We start from the raw sequence: 19,545 nt of genomic DNA, 5'->3' as shown, positions 1-19,545 counted from the left end.
TTTGAATGCTACGAAAGTGTCGCGATTTTTCGTAGGTCTGGCTTCCATTATTAGCCGTAATGTCAGAAATGTCTGTCTGGTACCTGCAGCCAACCTGATCATGACCTAACAGATCTTCACTTTCCTTTTGTATTATTGTGTATGTTATTTTGGAGCAGTAGCTTGGATTCACCCTCACCAGCCAGAAAGATTTGCGAAACTTAACAATTTTTTATATTTTTTAAAGTTTATAATTTCAGATTTAAATGACATTATTTTTCTGCAAGACAGAAACCTATTTTATATAGTTACAAAAGTAAAACTGGCTTTCCACTGGCATTTCTCATCGTTGGTACGCGACTTTTGGACTTTGAGGGATTAAGTGTAGATGAGAAACCAGATCTGCTGATTTTGATAAGGAAGTGAGCAGCTGTGCGTTCTTGCGAGACAGTTTATTGTAAAGTATTTTGTCAAAATGGTGAAAGATGGGTACAACCCCGTCAGCCTACGAGGTTTCATAATCAGGGATGAAATGGTTAGGTACCGGTAGTTGGGGTCAGGTTCGCGGGAAGTATGGGAAACCTGGAAGTGTTCTTTGTGGAAGAGGAGAGGAGGGGGTTTAGCGAGAAATTAATTGTCACAGCATTCGTGTGGAAGAATATGAGACAGAATGCATTCCGTCATTTCCCCTCGGTGTTCTCAGGTATTTCACAAAATTTACGCTTGTGACACACTTCATCTGTTTGTCCTCTGCAAGGGGTTTTTCACTTATGATAGTGCCGCCTTATGACTCAGTGGCTGATATCGTGGAGGTAGCAAATTTCTGTGTTTTCCAGCATGTTGTCTGTATCTTTGTCGGCTCAAGGCAAGTGAAAAAAATTCACATTATTTTGAAATTAGACATCTTTTGTATTATGTCATAGTATACTTGGTATCTGATAAGGTACTTCAAACTGAATTAACATTAACTTCAATAAATGTAGGGTTACTTACTGCAGCATACTGAAAAAAATATTTTTGTCTGTGTTGCAGGTAAGTGCCAAAAACTGGACAGATTCATAGGCACAAACGAACCTCAGAACATGGAGAAGAAACAACCCTGTCGGTCATCGAAAGGTAAGCGCCTTGTCAGCTGGAGTAACTCAGTATCATACCTTCGAAAATAATTCATAGTCTAAATATATTCGAACTCAATATGTTCCGATCACAAAAAGCTTAAAGTACAGCAATTTCAGACAGTCTACGAGCTACTGTATCGGCTGTAAGGTAAGTACTACATCCAAGAACAGAATTTACAAAAACAGAAAAATGAAACTGAGTGCCTCTAAGAACATAGGAGTCTCCAGAAAACTGTTGACGACTCCGAGCAAATTCTAGAGACATATAAACAGCATTCAATGTCTTCAAAGTTCTGTGCGTGGGAAACTATAAGCGCTGGGACAGCCAGTACAATGGGGCATTGCTCAATCAGTCGCAGGGAATCTCACAGGACATGCAAATTATTCGTGCTACGTCTCGCAGGGTATTCCTACTGCATCTTTCATCCCACCCCAGTTAGGTATGGTTTCTGCAGACGGTGAAACTAAACGACAAACCACAGTCTACGAATTTCATACGAGGTTTTTCCACATTGCGGGAGAAAGATGCCCTACTCGCCTTTTCTGTCAAGTATTGACCTATGTGAATAATAAGCGGTATGTCCACAGCTGAGACTCAACACATTCGCATGTGATAAGAGACATGGTACGTAATATCGGAAAAGCTAAAGGTGCCTCGTGATTGATATTAATATTGGACATGTGTTTTCGTTCTGTTCTTTCAGGAGACTCATTACTAGTGCAGATTACCTTGATAGGTTAGTGTTAATACAGTTAACTGGTTGTCCACCAGCTACCTTGCTCCAGCAAGACTCTACACGACTATTTTACATCTATGAAGTAGATGCGTTCTGCAAAACAACTAAATTTATTTCTCAGCGGTAGTCCAATTCCCAGATCCCCAGGTTCACTGACTTAAAACATACACTACGTTATCAAATGTATTCGGACACCCCTAAAAACATACGTTTTTCATATTAGGTGCATTGTGCTGCCCCCTACTACCAGTTATTCCATATCAGCGACCTCAGTAGTAATTAGACATCGTGAGAGAGCAGACTGGGGCGCCTCGCAGAACTCACGGACATCGAACGTGGTCAGGTGATTGGGTGTCAGTTGTGTCATACGTCTGTACGCGAAATTTCCATACTCCTAAACAACCCTAGATCCACTGTTTCCGATGTAATAGTGAAATGGAAACATGAAGGGACACGTACAGCACAATAGCGTACAAGCCGACCTCGTCTGTTGATTGACAGAGACAGCCAACAGTTGAAGAGGGGCGTAATGTGTTGTAATAGGCAGACATCTATCCAGACCATCACACGGGAATTCCAAACTGCATCAGGATCCACTGCAAGTACTATGACAGTTAGGCGGAAGGTGAGAAAACTCGGATTTCATGGTCGAGAGGCTGCTCATAAGCCACACATCAAGCCGGTAAATGCCAAAAGACGCCTCGCTTCGTGTAAGAAGCGTAAACATTGGACGATTGAACAGTGGAAAAACGTTGTGTGGAGTGACGAATCACGGTACACAATGTGGCGATCCGAGGCAGGGTGTGGGTATGGCGAATGCCCGGAGAACATCATCTGCCAGCGTGTGTAGTGGCAACAGTAAAATTCGGAGGCGGTGGTGTTATGATGTGGTCGTGTTTTTCATGGGCTTGCACTCTTTGTTGTTTTGCTTGGCACTATCACAGCACAGATATACATTGACGTTTTAAGCACTTTCTTGGTTCCCACTGTTGAAGAGCAATTCGGGAATGGCGACTGCATCTTTCAACACGATTGTGCACCTGTTCATAATGCACGGCCTGTGGCGGAGTGGTTACACGACAATAACATCCCTGTAATGGACTGGCCTGCATATAGTGCTGACCTGAAGCCTATAGAACACCTTTGGGACATTTTTGAACGCAGATTTCGTGCCAGGCCTCACCGACTGACATGGATACCTCCCCTAAGGCTACAGTCTGGAACCGCTAGACCGCAACGGTAGCAAGTTCGAATCCTGCCTCGGGCATGGATGTGTGTGATGTCCTTAGGTTAGTTAGGTTTAAGTAGTTCTAAGTTCTAGGGGACTGATGACCTCAGAAGTTAAGTCCCATAGTGCTCAGAGCCATTTGAACCAACCTCCCCTCAGTGCAGCACTCCATGAAGAATGGGCTACCATTCCCTAAGAAACCTTCCAGCGCCTGATTGAACGTATGCCTGCGAGAGTGGAAGCTGTCATCAAGACTAAGGGTGGGCCAACACCGTATTGAATTCAGGAGGGCGCCACGAACTTGTAAGTCATTTTCAGCCAGGTGCCCGGATACTTTTGATCACATTGTGTAGAATCTTTAACTTTCGGATTATATACAGCCTTTAATACTGAATGTCGGGCAAAGACCGCGATGACCTGAAGGACGTCGTCAACATCTTAGATGATGAAGCGCTGAGCCGAATGCAGACGGAGTTAAAATATAGATTAGATGTTGCGCACCACGGAGGCGATATTCCTAAAGTTATCAACAATCATAAAGAAAAAAACATTCGATTTTAATCAAACAAAGGAATCAACTGTGTAGCTACTGTGTTCTACAAAAACTGTGCAAACAGCACTTCCGGTAAACGGTACTTATTCAGGTTGTGATGGCAAGATAAAGAACAAACACGGTGTTTAAAAAAAGGATACCGTGCCTTTAAAGGAGGAAATACTAGTTGAAACTAGACAAAATGGCAGATAAACATACGTTCGGAAATATACTTTAAATGTGAGCTACAACCTACAGTTCTATAAATATACAGGGTGATTTTGACCGGGCCAAATATCTCACGAAATAAGCGTCAAACGAAAAAACTACAAAGAACGAAACTCGTCTAGCTTCAAGGAGGAAACAAGATGGCACTATGTTTGGCCCGCTAGATGGCGCTGCCGTAGGTGAAACGGACATCAGCTGCGTTTTTTAAAAACAGGAACCCCTATTTTTATTACATATTCGTGTAGTACGTAAGGAAATATGAATGTTTTAGTTGGACCACTTTTTTCGCTTTGTGATAGATGGCACTGTAATAGTCAGAAACATATTTCTTACAATTTTAGACGAACAGATGGTAACAGGTGGGGTTCCTAAATTAAAAAACAGAACGTAGGTACGTTTGAACATTTTATTTCGGTTCCAATGTGATACATGTACCTTTGTGAACTTGTCATTTCTGAGAACGCATGCTGTTACAGCGTGATTACCTGTCAATACAACATTAATGCAATAAATGCCCAAAATGATGTCCGTCAACCTCAATGCATTTGGCGATACGTGTAACGACATCCTTTCAACAGCGAGTAGTTCGCCTTCCATAATGTTCGTACATGCATTGACAATGCGCTGACGCATGTTGTCAGGCGTTGTCGGTGGATCACGATAGCAAATATCCTTCAACTTTCCCCACAGAAAGAAATCCGGGGACGTCAGATCCGGTGAAGGAGCGGGCCATGGTATGGTGCTTCGACGACCAATCCATCTGTCATGAAATATGCTATTCAATACCGCTTCAACCGCACGCGAGCTATGTGCCGGACATCCATCATGTTGGAAGTACACCGCTATTCTGTCATGCAGTGAAATATCTTGTAGTAACATCGGTAGAACATTACATAGGAAATCAGAACACATTGCACCATTTAGACTGCCATCGATAAAATGGGGGTCAATTATCCTTTCTCCCATAATGCCGCACCATACATTAACCCGCCAAGGTCGCTGATATTCCACTTGTCGCAGCCATCGTGAATTTTCCATTGCCAAATAGTGCATATTATGCCGGGTTACGTTACCGCTGTTGGCGAATGACGCTTCGTCGCTAATCAGAACGCGTGCAAAAAATCTGTCATCGTCCCGTAATTTCTCTTGTGCCCAGTGGCAGAACTGTACACGACGTTCAATGCAATTCCTGGTGCATAGAAATATGGTACGGGTGCAATCGATGTTGATATAGGATTCTCAACACTGACGTATTTGAGATTCCCGATTCTCGTGCAATTTGTCTGCTACTGATGTGCGGATTAGCGGCGACAGCAGCTAAAACACCTACTAAGGCATCATCATTTGTTGCAGTTCGTGGTTGACGTTCCACAAGTGGCTTCCACATGTGGCTGAACACTTCCTGTTTGCTTAAATAACGTAACTATCCGGCGAACGGTCCGAATACGTGGATGATGTCGTCCAGGATACCGAGCAGCATACATATCACACGCCCGTTGGGCATTTTGATCACAATAGTCATACATCAACCCGATATCGACCTTTTCCGCGATTGGTGAACGGTCCATTTTAACACGGCTAATGTATCACAAAGCAAATACCGTCCGCACTGGCGGAATGTTACGTGATACCACGTACTTATACTTTTGTGACTATTAGAGCGCTATCTATCACAAAGCGAAAAAAGTGGTCCAACTAAAACATTCATATTTCCTTACGTACTACACGAATATGTAATAAAAATAGGGGTTCCTGTTTACAAAAAACGCACTTGATATGCGTTTGACCTATGGCAGCGCCATCTAGCGGGACAACCATAGCGCCATCTGACTTCCCCCTTCAAGCTAGAAGAGTTTCGTTGTTTGTAGTTTTTTCATTTGATGCTTATTTCGTGTTATATTTGGCCCGGTCACTATCAGCGGACCACCATATATATATATATATATATATATATATATATATATATATATATATATATATATATATATAGGGTGTTTCAAAAATGACCGGTATATTTGAAACGGCAATAAAAACTAAACGAGCAGCGATAGAAATACACCGTTTGTTGCAATATGCTTGGGACAACAGTACATTTTCAGGCGGACAAACTTTCGAAATTACAGTAGTTACAATTTTCAACAACAGATGGCGCTGCAAGTGATGTGAAAGATATAGACGACAACGCAGTCTGTGGGTGCGCCATTCTGTACGTCGTCTTTCTGCTGTAAGCGTGTGCTGTTCACAACGTGCAAGTGTGCTGTGGACAACATGGTTTATTCCTTAGAACAGAGGATTTTTCTGGTGTTGAAATTCCACCGCCTAGAACACAGTGTTGTTGCAACAAGACGAAGTTTTCAACGGAGGTTTAATGTAACCAAAGGACCGAAAAGCGATACAATAAAGGATCTGTTTGCAAAATTTCAACGGACTGGGAACGTGACGGATGAACGTGCTGGAAAGGTAGGGCGACCGTGTACGGCAACCACAGAGGGCAACGCGCAGCTAGTGCAGCAGGTGATCCAACAGCGGCCTCGGGTTTCCGTTCGCCGTGTTGCAGCTGCGGTCCAAATGACGCCAACGTCCACGTATCGTCTCATGCGCCAGAGTTTACACCTCTATCCATACAAAATTCAAACGCGGCAACCGCTCAGCGCCGCTACCACTGCTGCACGAGAGACATTCTCCAACGATATAGTGCACAGGATTGATGACGGCGATATGCATGTGGGCAGCATTTGGTTTACTGACGAAGCTTATTTTTACGTGGACGGCTTCGTCAATAAACAGAACCGGCGCATATGGGGAACCGAAAAGCCCCATGTTGCGGTCCCATCGTCCCTGCATTCTCAAAAAGTACTGGTCTGGGCCGCCATTTCTTCCAAAGGAATCATTGGCCCATTTTTCAGATCCGAAACGATTACTACATCACGCTATCTGGACATTCTTCGTGAATTTGTGGCGGTACAAACTGCCTTAGACGACACTGCGAACACCTCGTGGTTTATGCAAGATGGTGCCCGGCCACATCGCACGGCCGACGTCTTTAATTTCCTGAATGAATATTTCGATGATCGTGTGATTGCTTTGGGCTATCCGAAACATACAGGAGGCGGCGTGGATTGGCCTCCCTATTCACCAGACATGAACCCCTGTGACTTCTTTCTGTGGGGACACTTGAAAGACCAGGTGTACCGCCAGAATCCAGAAACAATTGAACAGCTGAAGCAGTACATCTCATCTGCATGTGAAGCCATTCCGCCAGACACGTTGCCAAAGGTTTCGGGTAATTTCATTCAGAGACTACGCCATATTATTGCTACGCATGGTGGACATGTGGAAAATATCGTACTATAGATGTGATTCTTGAGTTTCTCCCGGCGTATTTGATAATCAAAATATCCACGGGTGTACTGCCGGTCTACAGTGTCCAGTGTAGACCGGCAGTACACCCGTGGATATTTTGATTATCGTACTATACAGTTTCCCAGACCGCAGCGCCATCTGTTGTTGACAATTGTAACTACTGTAATTTCGAAAGTTTGTCTGCCTGAAAATGTACTGTTGTCCCAAGCATATTGCCACAAACGGTGTATTTCTATCGCTGCTCGTTTAGTTTTTATTGCCGTTTCAAATATACCGGTCATTTTTGAAACACCCTATATATATATATATATATATATATATATATATATATATATATATATATATATATATATTGTGTGTGTAGCAAAACTTAGCCAATCGCCTAAAGAAAACATGTCCTTCGTGTACCTGTACCAAATGGACGACAGCAATTATTGACATTTCTTTCGCACGTGGACGAGGAGTTCCTAACAACTGTTTTGACGGGCGCAGGATAAAAGCCTCCTGCCGTCAGATAAATGGGACCTGTGCCTCCCGAACCCTTAAAGGTCCGCCTGGGGCACAAGACACAAGCCTCCCGCGGTCACAGACGGAGAACAGTTCTCCAATTCAACCGCGCTGGGTAACCGCGCGGTCTAGAGCACCTTGACACGGCCCGCGTGGCTCCCCCCGTCGGAAGTTCGAGTCCTCCCTCGGGCATGGGTTTGTGTGTTGTCCTTAGCGTAGGTTAGTTTAAATTAGGTTAAGTTGTGCGTAAGCTTAGGGATCGTTGACGTTAGCAGTTTGGTCGCTTAAGACCTTACCACAAAAAATTCCTTCAATTCAAAGCATGAAAACACGCGAACATTTGTGGGACAAAAGTGAGAGGTCAGTTCGTGCACAAAATGCTGCACCGGCTATTATGGACAGCTATAGAGGTAGCATTACTCAATATTTCTGCAAGGGACTTCCAACGACATGTTGAGTCCACGCTACGTCGAGCTGCCGCAATACGCCGGAAAAAAACGAGTTACGATGCGTTGTTAGACGGTATCGAATGACTTTTGCTACCTCAGTGTAAGCACCAGCAGGTAGTAGCTCCGAGCCCTCTGGGCCTACTCAGAGTGGTAGTTTGGGGTCTCAGGTTTCTGCCTAAAGCTGATACGAAACTATTGCAGTTGCTGTGAGTAGACGGAAAACAAATTGCTACATCAGGAAGGTTACGCTTTCCGTTTCAAAACCTTATTAAAATGTAATGTAGTTTGATGGACATGCAAGATAAAGAATTTCAAAAGCTTTTTTTTTTAAATGTCACCAGTGAAGATACCTATGCACTTGCGAGTCAAGGCACCACAACAACGCAAAAATAGTTGGTGATGAAATTCAGAGGCTACTGACTACTGTTCCAGAAATGAAATCTGTAAGTTCATGTCTTATACATTTGATTTGCGAATGCGGATCCTGATGTAGTTGGTAACTGTTTTGTTGACGGCTTACTGTCGGCTATGCTTTTGTGTGAAAAACTACTAACGTTCTGAGACTGCTTAGTAGATACTTATATAGACAAACCCGCACTCTTTCCTCCATCCATGCGGACGGAACTAAGCTGCAATAGACAGAAACCTCCAATACTTGCGAAAGTTTATACAGCGAGTACAAAAGACAATTCCCCTCCTGCAGCCCAAATATAGACAGATTTCTTCAGGTACTGCTGCAAATTTAACTCGACACAAAATTGCAATCAGTTCCCCCCCCCCTCCCAAAACAAAAGGACCGAACGATCTTGCCCGGATTTAAAATTCATGAAACAAAAGATGACAAACAGCAAAAATAGAAAAATTACAAGAATGCAATATGTGAAATTACTTTCCCATAAAGTAAAACCTGAGACCGTTCGCCTCCTTGTGGTACACCCTGGGTAACGCTAAAGAACTGGTAAAATATCCATTAATTCCTGTTTAAGCAACAGCAGGATAATTAGGGTCGTTTTTCCTTATTATTTATGACAGAAAATTATTTTAACAGCTGGTTGGCCAAATCATTAGCTCAAACTGTCCAGAATGTTCTTTAAACCAATCACACACAATTGCGACCCAGTGACATGGCACATTATCGTTGAGAAAAATTCCATCGCTGAATGGCTGCAGATGGTCTCTACGTAGCCGAAGACAACCATTTCCTGTCAATGCCCGATTCAATCGGACCAGAGGACCCAGTCATTCCATGTAAACACAGCCCACACCATTAGGGAGCCTCCACCATCGTGCACAAGGCATTGTTGACACTTTGGGTGTCTGGCTTCGTGGGGTCTGCGCCGCACTCGAACCATACCATCAGCTCTTACCAACTGAAACTGGGACTCATCTTGCGAGGCCATGGTTTCCAGTCGTCTAGGATCCCACCGATATGGTCAGGAGCAGGGGATATCGTCCTATTAGCGAAGGCACTACCATCGGGCCGGCCGCTGTGGCCGAGCAGTTCTAGGCGCTTCAGTCCGGAATCGCGCTGCTGCTACGGTCACAGGTTCGCATCCTGCCTCGGGCATGGATGTGTGTGATGTCCTTAGGTTGTTGTTGTTGTTGTTGTGGTCTTCAGTCCTGAGACTGGTTTGATACAGCTCTCCATGTTACTCTATCCTGTGCAAGCTTCTTCATCTCCCAGTACCTACTGCAACCTACATCCTTCTGAATCTGCTTAGTGTATTGATCTCTTGGTCTCCCTCTACGATTTTTACCCTCCACGCTGCCCTCCAATGCTAAGTTTGTGATCCCTTGATGCCTTAAAACATGTCCTACCAACCGATCCCTTCTTCTAGTCAAGTTGTGCCACAAACTTCTCTTCTCCCCAATCCTATTCAATACCTCCTCATTAGTTACGTGATCTACCCACCTTATCTTCAGCATTCTTCTGTAGCACCACATTTCGAAAGCTTCTATTCTCTTCTTGTCCAAACTGGTTATCGTCCATGTTTCACTTCCATACATGGCTACACTCCATACAAATACTTTCAGAAACAACTTCCTGACACTTAAATCTATACTCGATGTTAACAAATTTCTCTTCTTCAGAAAAGATTTCCTTGCCATTGCCAGTCTACATTTTATATCCTCTCTACTTCGACCATCATCAGTTATTTTACTCCCTAAATAGCAAAACTCCTTTACTACTTTAAGTGTCTCATTTCCTAATCTAATCCCCTCAGCATCACCCGATTTAATTTGACTACATTCCATTATCCTCGTTTTGCTTTTGTTGATATTCATCTTATATCCTCCTTTCAAGACACTGTCCATTCCGTTCAACTGCTCTTCCAAGTCCTTTGCTGTCTCTGACAGAATTACAATGTCATCGGCGAACCTCAAAGTTTTTACTTCTTCTCCATGAATTTTAATACCTACTCCGAATTTTTCTTTTGTTTCCTTTACTGCTTGCTCAATATACAGATTGAATAACATCGGGGAGAGGCTACAACCCTGTCTCACTCCTTTCCCAACCACTGCTTCCCTTTCATGCCCCTCGACTCTTATAACTTCCATCTGGTTTCTGTACAAATTGTAAATAGCCTTTCGCTCCCTGTATTTTACCCCTGCCACCTTCAGAATTTGAAAGAGAGTATTCCAGTTAACGTTGTCAAAAGCTTTCTCTAAGTCTAAAAATGCTAGAAATGTAGGTTTGCCTTTTCTTAATCTTTCTTCTAAGATAAGTCGTAAGGTTAGTATTGCCTCTCGTGTTCCAACATTTCTACGGAATCCAAACTGATCTTCCCCGAGGTCCGCTTCTACCAGTTTTTCCATTCGTCTGTAAAGAATTCGCGTTAGTATTTTGCAGCTGTGACTTATTAAACTGATAGTTCGGTAATTTTCACATCTGTCAACACCTGCCTTCTTTGGGATTGGAATTATTATATTCTTCTTGAAGTCTGTGGGTATTTCGCCTGTCTCATACATCTTGCTCACCAGATGGTAGAGTTTTGTCATGACTGGCTCTCCCAAGGCCATCAGTAGTTCTAATGGAATGTTGTCTACTCCCGGGGCCTTGTTTCGACTCAGGTCTTTCAGTGCTCTGTCAAACTCTTCACGCAGTATCTTATCTCCCATTTCATCTTCATCTACATCCTCTTCCATTTCCATAATATTGTCCTCAAGTACATCACCCTTGTATAAACCCTCTATATACTCCTTCCACCTTTCTGCCTTCCCTTCTTTGCTTAGAACTGGGTTGCCATCTGAGCTCTTGATATTCATACAAGTGGTTCTCTTCTCTCCAAAGGTCTCTTTAATTTTCCTGTAGGCAGTATCTATCTTACCCCTAGTGAGACAAGCCTCTACATCCCTACATTGTCCTCTAGTCCTTAGGTTAGTTAGGTTTAAGTAGTTCTAAGTTCTAGGGGACTGATGACCACAGATATTAAGTCCCATAGTGCTCACAGCCATTTGAACCATTTGAACTACCATCGGTCGCCTGCTGCCTTACTCCATTAACGCCAAATTTCGGCGCACTATCCTAATGGACACGTTTGTCGTATTTCCCGCATTGATTTACGCGATTACGCGATAAGCCACACAAATCTGAAGGCTGTAAATTCAACTAAATACTTAGGGATTACAATTACAAATAACCTAAATTTGAACGATCACATAGATAATATTGTGGGTAGAGCAAACCAAAGACTGCTATTTTTCGCCAGAACACTCAGAAGGTGCAACAGGTCTACTAAAGAGGCTGCTTACACCACGCTTGTCCGCTCTATTCTGGAGTATTGCTGTGCGGTGTGGGATCCGCATCAGGTGGGACTGACGGATGACATCGAAAAAGTAAAAAGAACGGCAGCTCGTTTTGTATTATCGTGAATTAGGGGAGTTAGTGTCACAGACATGATACATGAACTGGAGTGGCGAATATTAAAACAAAGGCGTTTTTTGTTCCTACGGGATCTTCACATGAAATTTCAATCACCAGTTTTCTCCTCCGATTGCGAAAACATTTTATTGGCTCCCACCTACATAGGGAGAAATGATTATCACGATAAAATAAGAGAAATCAGGGCTCGCACAGAAAAATTTAACTGCTAGTTTTTCTCGCGTGCCGTCCGACAGTGGAACGGTAGAGAGACAGCTTGAAGGTGGTTCATTGAACCCTCTGCTAGGCACTTTATTGTGAATAGCAGAGTAATCACGTAAATGTAGATTTCTGCAGAGTTGCTAGTCTGTCGGCACTGACAACTGTACGCAAACGCCGCTGCTCTCGGTGAAGGCCATCGGCTCCTATTCTGTCTGTGGTGAGAGGTAATATCTGAAATGAGGATCTCGGAATATTGAACTGCCTAACGATTCCATAATGGAATGTCCCATGCGTCTACCTCTAATTACCATTCAAAGTCTGTTAATTTCCGTCGTGCGGCTATAATCACGTCGGAAACCTTTTCACGTGAATCGCTTGAGTACAAATGACGGCTCTGTCAGTACCCTTTGTGTACGCGATGCTACCGCCATCTGTATACAGGGTGAAAAGTATTTAAACCGACAAACTCTGGGAGGTTGTAGGGGACATCAAAACAAATATTTTTCCCTAATGTCATTTTTTCCCATGAGGAGTATTTAAACCGATGGAGGCGGTATTACGCTCTTCACTTGTTAGAGGGCGTATTACGCTCTTCAGTTGTAGGCAACTGCTGTCGACCAGTCTAGTAGTGGATTGTCTCTGTTTACTAATGGAGCAATACACTTGGAGTGAGTGCACTGATACGGTTGGAGCGTACTACGTAGCGCACCACAACGGACGAGCTGCACAGCGGGTTTATCAACAACAATATCCTAATCGCTGTATCCCGCATCATACGACCTTTACTGCCGTGTACCAACGTCTGCGTGAGACCGGGTCATTTAGCAGATTACCTGGACAGGGACGCCATTGCACGGTAAGAACGCTGCAGTTTGAGGAAGCTGTCTTGCAGCATGTGGAGCGGGGTCCTTCAATCAGCACTCGTGCAATTGCACGTAACATGGGGACGAATCAGACGAATGTAAGAACAGTCCTTCTAGAGCAATTGTTACGTCCATTTCACTTACAGCATGTCCACAACCTGGAACCAGTTGATTATCCACCCAGATCACAGTTTTCGCAGTGGTACCTGGAACAGTGTGAAATGCATCCTACATTTCCATCCTCTGTGTTGTTTACCAATGAAGCAACGTTCGGGCGTGATGGATTCTTCATCTTGCACAATTCGCATGTTTGGAGAGAGCATAACCCACACGCCACAGTTACTAGCGCTCATCAAGTGCGCTTCTTCGTTAATGTGTGGGTCGGTGTTGTTGGGCCGTATCTGCTACCTAGGCCATTAAATAGCAGACACTATTACAATTTTCTCGCCAGAGCATTGTCAGAATTTCTGGAAGACGTCCCGTTCCCTACAAAACATCGCAGGTGGTTCCAACATGACGGGGCGTCGGCACATTTCAGTCGTCGTGTGCGTCGATTCCTGGACCGACGGTTCCCAGAAACGTGGATTGGCAGAGGTGGTCCTGTACCATGGCCTGCTCGATCCCCAGATATGTCCCCTCTGGACTTTATTGTGCGGGGAGAGACGCGCAACCTTGTTTAACCAACTCCTGTTGAATCAGAAGAGGATCTGGTTGCCCGGATAGTACCAGCAGCAGCAAGAACAGTTCAGGATACTCCTGGGGTTTTTGCCCGTGTCAGACAGAACATGAGCCTACGGTGTAACCTTTGTTTACGTGTCAATTGAGGCATTTCTGAAAATCTGCTTTAACTGAAATTGGATTGTATTAATGTATTGTATCTTGGTCATAAAGAAATGGAAAAATGTTTTTTGACTTAATTAATTTAAAGCACTCTGCACTCCGTCTTCAGGCCACAAGCGACCCATAGGGACCATCCGACCGCCGTGTCATCCTCATGTTGAGGATGCGGATAGGAGGGGCATGTGGTCAGCACACCGCTCTCCCAGTCGTTATGATGGTTTTCTTTGACCGGAGCCGCTACTATTCGGTCGAGTAGCTCCTCAATTGGCATCACGAGGCTCAGTGCACCCCGGAAAATGGCAACAGCGCATGGCGGCCGTATGGTCACCCATCCAAGTGCCGGCCACGCTCGACAGCGGTTAACTTCGGTGATCTCACGGGAACCGGTGTATCCACTGCGGCAAGGCCGTTGCCTTAATTAATTTGCCGCCAGAGAAATCTTCCTCTACCGGTTTAAATACTGCTCATAGGAGAAAATGACATTAGGGAAAATATTTGTTTCGATGTCCCCTACAACCTCCCAGAGTTTGTCGGTTTATATACTTTTCACCCTGTATGTGTATATGATACCTGTCATCTCAGGATAAGACTTGTTCGGGAGGCTTGGGTTCTGCGCCCGTTCCGAATGCGGAAGGCACCATCAAGTAGCAACCGCACGACAGGTGTGAGACTGCGGTCGTCCTGCCAGAGACAGATGAGTCTCGGAAGCTGCAGCTGGTGGCAGCCTTCCGGAGACGCCGTGGAGAAGACGTTGGCGGCGGCGGCGTGCCGCGCCCTCCCCAGCGGCCGCGTCAGCGACCCCCCACCACGCGCCGCCGCCGCCGCCGCCGCCGCCGCTGCCAGCAACAAGTAGTAAACACTGCCGCTCGGCAGTGTGCGTCGTGCGTGCCCGCCGCTAGGACAGCACACGCCGCAGCGCAGGGCCTCATAGCCGTAGCGCGTAAGTCCACTCCACCTACCTACGTACGTGCGTGGCTGTGCTGCCTCTGCCGATGCCGGCTTCGCTGCTGCCGCTGACGCCTCCACGCCCTGGCCGTCGCGTCGTTCCCTCAACGATCGTCTTATGCTAGTCACAGACTCCTCGACAAAGTTTCGTGTTAGTGGTTTTTGTGCAATGGTTATATTCGTGTGTGCATGGCCAGTGGTTTGTCAGAAGACCTCAATCTGCGACGTTGCTTAGAATTCCCGTACAAATTGTCTGACGATCAAATGTGTTACAGTGGGTTTCGACTCGAAATTGGTTTATTTGTTCAAAGTAAACAATGTCTCCATTAATGTTTATACGTCGGATGCACTGTTGGAATCAATAAAGTCGTTCCTGGATCTAACGTTTTTTTTTAGGAACACTCGTCCAGAGTTTGCTTGACGATTGCTTTCCGATGTAAGCTTAATTGTATGATCTCCTGAGGATGGGAAATTAATTTTCCTAAACTAGTCAAGAAGTTAATTAAAAAAAATTGTGCAGCGGACGACTGATTATCCCTATTCTTATCAAGGACATGAAGTGGAACCATCACAGAGGTCCAGTCGTGGGTAAATAAGATAGGAGAATTCGGTCTGTTGTTTGAATATTAGTAAATTGCAATCGGTCTAGCAAGTAGATTGCTTAAAAATCATCTGTATCCTGAAATATTGCTCGGACGTATGGGACACCTACCAAATAGCACTAATAGAGGGTATTGAACCTATGTAGAAAAAGGCGACACGAATGGTCACAGGTTTGTTTGACCCGCGGAAGAATGTCATACAGATGTTGAAAGAACTAAACTGTCTATTGAACGTAGTCGTGAACTATCCCGAAAAATTTTGCTAACAAAGTTTCAAGAATCGGCTTTAAGTAATAACTCTAGAAATGCACTACAGCCCCCTACATGTCGCACTCATAAGGATAGTGAGGACAAGATTAAATTAATTATAGCAAACACTGAGGCATTTAAACAGTCATTCTTCCGCGGTTCATACGAGAATGGAACTGGAAAAAACTCTAATAACTGGTAAATGGGATGTACCCTCAGCCGTACACAACACAGTCTTTTCCAGAGTATGCATGTAACTGTAGACGGGGTGTACGACGGATATTTAGTGACTTTTTTCCACTTTTGCACTACTTACTTGCTATGAAGTCGGAACCGCGATAATACGAAATACATGAATAATAATACTCAAACTCAGATGGCAGCAGTTTAGTTAAAAAAATAAAAATTGCATTGCCAACAATCTGTCTTGTTACAGAAGCCTTGTCTGCATATTTGAAAAACGATCGACACAAGTGTGCAATTTAATATTGGTTATCACGACTTAACCGATGAATTGTGGTAAATTTTCTGTGTTTCAATTTAACCAGCTTATTTAATTAAGAATTCACAGTAACGAATCATTTATTCGTCACATAGTCTCTTAATGGAATAAAAAAATATGTTTTCAAGTATTTACGGCGTTGTCAGTATCCCATATGCGTCAGAGGAATCTGTGAGGCACGTTCCTTCTGCGACCTTGCTTCCAATCTGTGATCTCTGTATTGTTTAGATTCTCAACTCCAAATGTGTGTCATGGTACATTAAAAACGCAATGCCAGCAACTACTTTTCCTTACGGAAACATTGCATGCACATTTTAAAAATGAGTCGATTCAAGTGTGCAGTACAAAATTGCTTATAATGATATTACAGAATAAATTGCACCGAATGCTCTACGTTTAAGTTAAATAACTCACAGCTCATTTAATTAAAAAACTACACAATGGAATCATTTCTTCGGCACTTAATCTTGCAACGTACTCCAAAAAATTTTAATTTTACAATACTTACTACTTTCACAGTTTCACTACTGAACCTCTTAGCTGCTGGTAAATCTTCTGGGTTGTGTGATCGTGGTCGATGAAACCATCCTTCCTGTTTCATGGACCACGACAGTATAACCCGACAGATTTATCAGTGGTTATTACAGGCGTTGCAGGTATCCAACCCGCTTCAGTTGTGCGTGCAGTGCTCGCAACACTCCCCTGGACGAGATCTAACCTCGATGCCACGTGCACAGTGATTGTAGTGGTCAGGCTGCAAGCATCTGTTCTTCGTGTTCCTTTTGAGTTAACAGCCATGCATCGTAAGCTGTAAAAATAGTATGAAATTTGAGTTACGTTACCCTGATGTTCAGACAAATTTCTGTATCATGAATCATTGTTACCGTCATTTATTAAGAACTGGTTTCGCAATTTTCATGTGTTCTGGCGTTGTTCGCAGCTCATTCGCGATACTATCATTTGTACATCCTCGTCACAGTCTCGGACAATCTTAACTGATTTTGTGCAGTGGCTGTATCAAAGTATGAAGTTGGTTTTTCAATGACCATTTTTAATAACTGGTACATTTTCGGAACATATTACGAATTGCTGAAATTCAGGAATTGTTTCAAAGTTAACTGCATATCATGATTTTGAATTTGACAGGAACTTCACAATACAAAACAGCCTTTCTGCTTGTGTTGACTAATATTCATCTTAACTTCAAAAAGCGTAACTGAAATGTGCCGCCATCAGCTTGTAATTATTTCCGTGATGAACATATGCTAAACTTACAGAGCTATAAATTCTCAATAAGTTGTCTTATTATAAATGAAAAGCGCAATACAGTGTGTGTTCTACAGGATTAACTCATTTAGGTAACCAGTTTTGGTCTTAAAAGGCCATTATCAGACTTTAACTTACCATCCTCATGAAAAAAGTTATAATATTTGTTAATAACTTTGGAAAATATGTTACTCATCTAGAACGAGGCACGAACACGGAGAAAATGCCATCTTTTACAGTGCAGTGATAACAGAATTAAAAAAATAAGTAGGTGAACGGTAAAAACATGTAAAAGGGAACAAACCAGGACAAACATTAGCACTATACTGGAAAAACAGTACTTATAGAACAATTTAAATTCAATTAATAATCCCATGAAAATAAAATTTGTGCCGGCCGCGGTGGTCTCGCGGTTAAGGCGCTCAGTCCGGAACCGCGTGACCGCTACGGTCGCAGGTTCGAATCCTGCCTCGGGCATGGATGTGTGTGATGTTCTTAGGTTAGTTAGGTTTAAGTAGTTCTAAGTTCTAGGGGACTGATGACCACAGATGTTAAGTCCCATAGTGCTCAGAGCCATTTGAACCATTTTGAACCAAATAAAATTAGTACTTGACAAGAGTGCTCAAGAATGCCTTAAAGTGGTATTAAGTATGATTCCACATGGCATGGAAAGTGATACAGAAAACAGAGTAAAAAATTGACGACTTTAACATCAGAATATATGGAGTACAAGGCAGTAACGATAAGATAAATAAATACAGGAAACTGAAGGAATCAGAAGTAGCAGACAGAGTGGGAAGCGCTGAAAAACTGAGGATTAAGTGAAGTATAAAATAGGGGACGTACTGATCTGCGCATGGTTATTTGATATTCAATTAGGACTGTGAGCCAGATGGTTTTTTTTATTATTATTATTATTATTTCCAGGGCTTTCAAGAAGCGGCAGAAGAATCAGTTAACATAAAATGTCTTATCATAATATAAGTGATACATCAATATATACTAAATACGTCAAAAAATCGCTTAATTAATACACATTCTACACTGACAAGTTTAGCCAAGACCGAGCGCTGTGGCGCAGTGGTTAGCACACTGGACTCGCATTTGGGAGGACGACGGTTCAAACCCGCGTCCGGCCATACTGATTTCCCTAAATCGCTTCAGGCAAATATCGGGATGGTTCCTTTGAAAGCACACGACCTACTTTCTTCCCCATCCTTCCCTAATCCGATGACCTCGCTGTTTGGTCCCCTTCCCCAAATCAACCAACCAACCAACGTGGCCAAGATATTGCATTTACTTTCGTCTAAGATGTATTGTCCTTGATATGAATTTGTTCCGAACTGTCTCTTCACTGACACTGAGTGCACAATGTCCTAGGAAGGCAATGTTAGTAGCGACTTGCTTCCCCAGTAACCCTCGAAAGTGCACATGTCAACGCATGGTTTCTGCGACTCGATTAGATTAAGACCGGGTGAACTGTACGAGCCAAGCCATGGTCTTGAATTCATTCCAGTGTTGTCACACCAACGCCCAAGAAAAGGAAACTTGTTGAATTACAGATCAATATCGCTATCGTCGATTTGCTATAGGATTTTGGAACATATACTATGTTCAAATACTGTGAATTATCTCGTAGAAAACGATTTATTTACTAGTAGCTCAAAAATGGTTCAAATGGCTCTGAGCACTATGGGACTTAACATCTATGGTCATCAGTCCCCTAGAACTTAGAACTACTTAAACCTAACTAACCTAAGGACATCACACAACACCCAGCCATCACGAGGCAGAGAAAATCCCTGACCCCGCCGGGAATCGAACCCGGGAACCCGGGCGTGGGAAGCGAGAACGCTACCGCACGACCACGAGATGCGGGCTACAAGTAGCCAACACGAATTCACAAAATATCGTTGTTGTGAAACACAAGCAGCCCATTACTCTCTTGCGAAGTGACGAATGCTAACGACAGGGGACGTCAAATTGATTCCATGTTTTTAGATATCCAGAAGATTTTTGACGCTGTTCTTCACAAGCGAATTCTAATCAAATT

The 19,545-nt window shown here is 43.5% G+C and overlaps 1 protein-coding gene across 2 annotated transcripts in view; it reads left to right on the top strand.

Annotated features, from left to right (window-relative positions):
• The first annotated feature begins 14,829 nt into the window (after positions 1–14,829).
• LOC126251862 (rho-related BTB domain-containing protein 1) overlaps positions 14,830–19,545 on the top strand; it is a 548,446-nt gene continuing 543,730 nt past the window's right edge. Inside the window, exon 1 of one of the 2 annotated variants that reach the window (XM_049952547.1) lies at positions 14,830–14,868. The gene's annotated coding sequence lies outside the window, so the exon portion shown is untranslated. The remainder of the gene's footprint in view (positions 14,869–19,545) is intronic. The other variant, XM_049952549.1, reaches the window with a different exon arrangement.

This window comes from Schistocerca nitens, chromosome 4, assembly GCF_023898315.1.
Source record: "Schistocerca nitens isolate TAMUIC-IGC-003100 chromosome 4, iqSchNite1.1, whole genome shotgun sequence".
Lineage (NCBI taxonomy): Eukaryota > Metazoa > Arthropoda > Insecta > Orthoptera > Acrididae > Schistocerca > Schistocerca nitens.
This window is presented reverse-complemented; position numbering and strand designations above follow the sequence as displayed.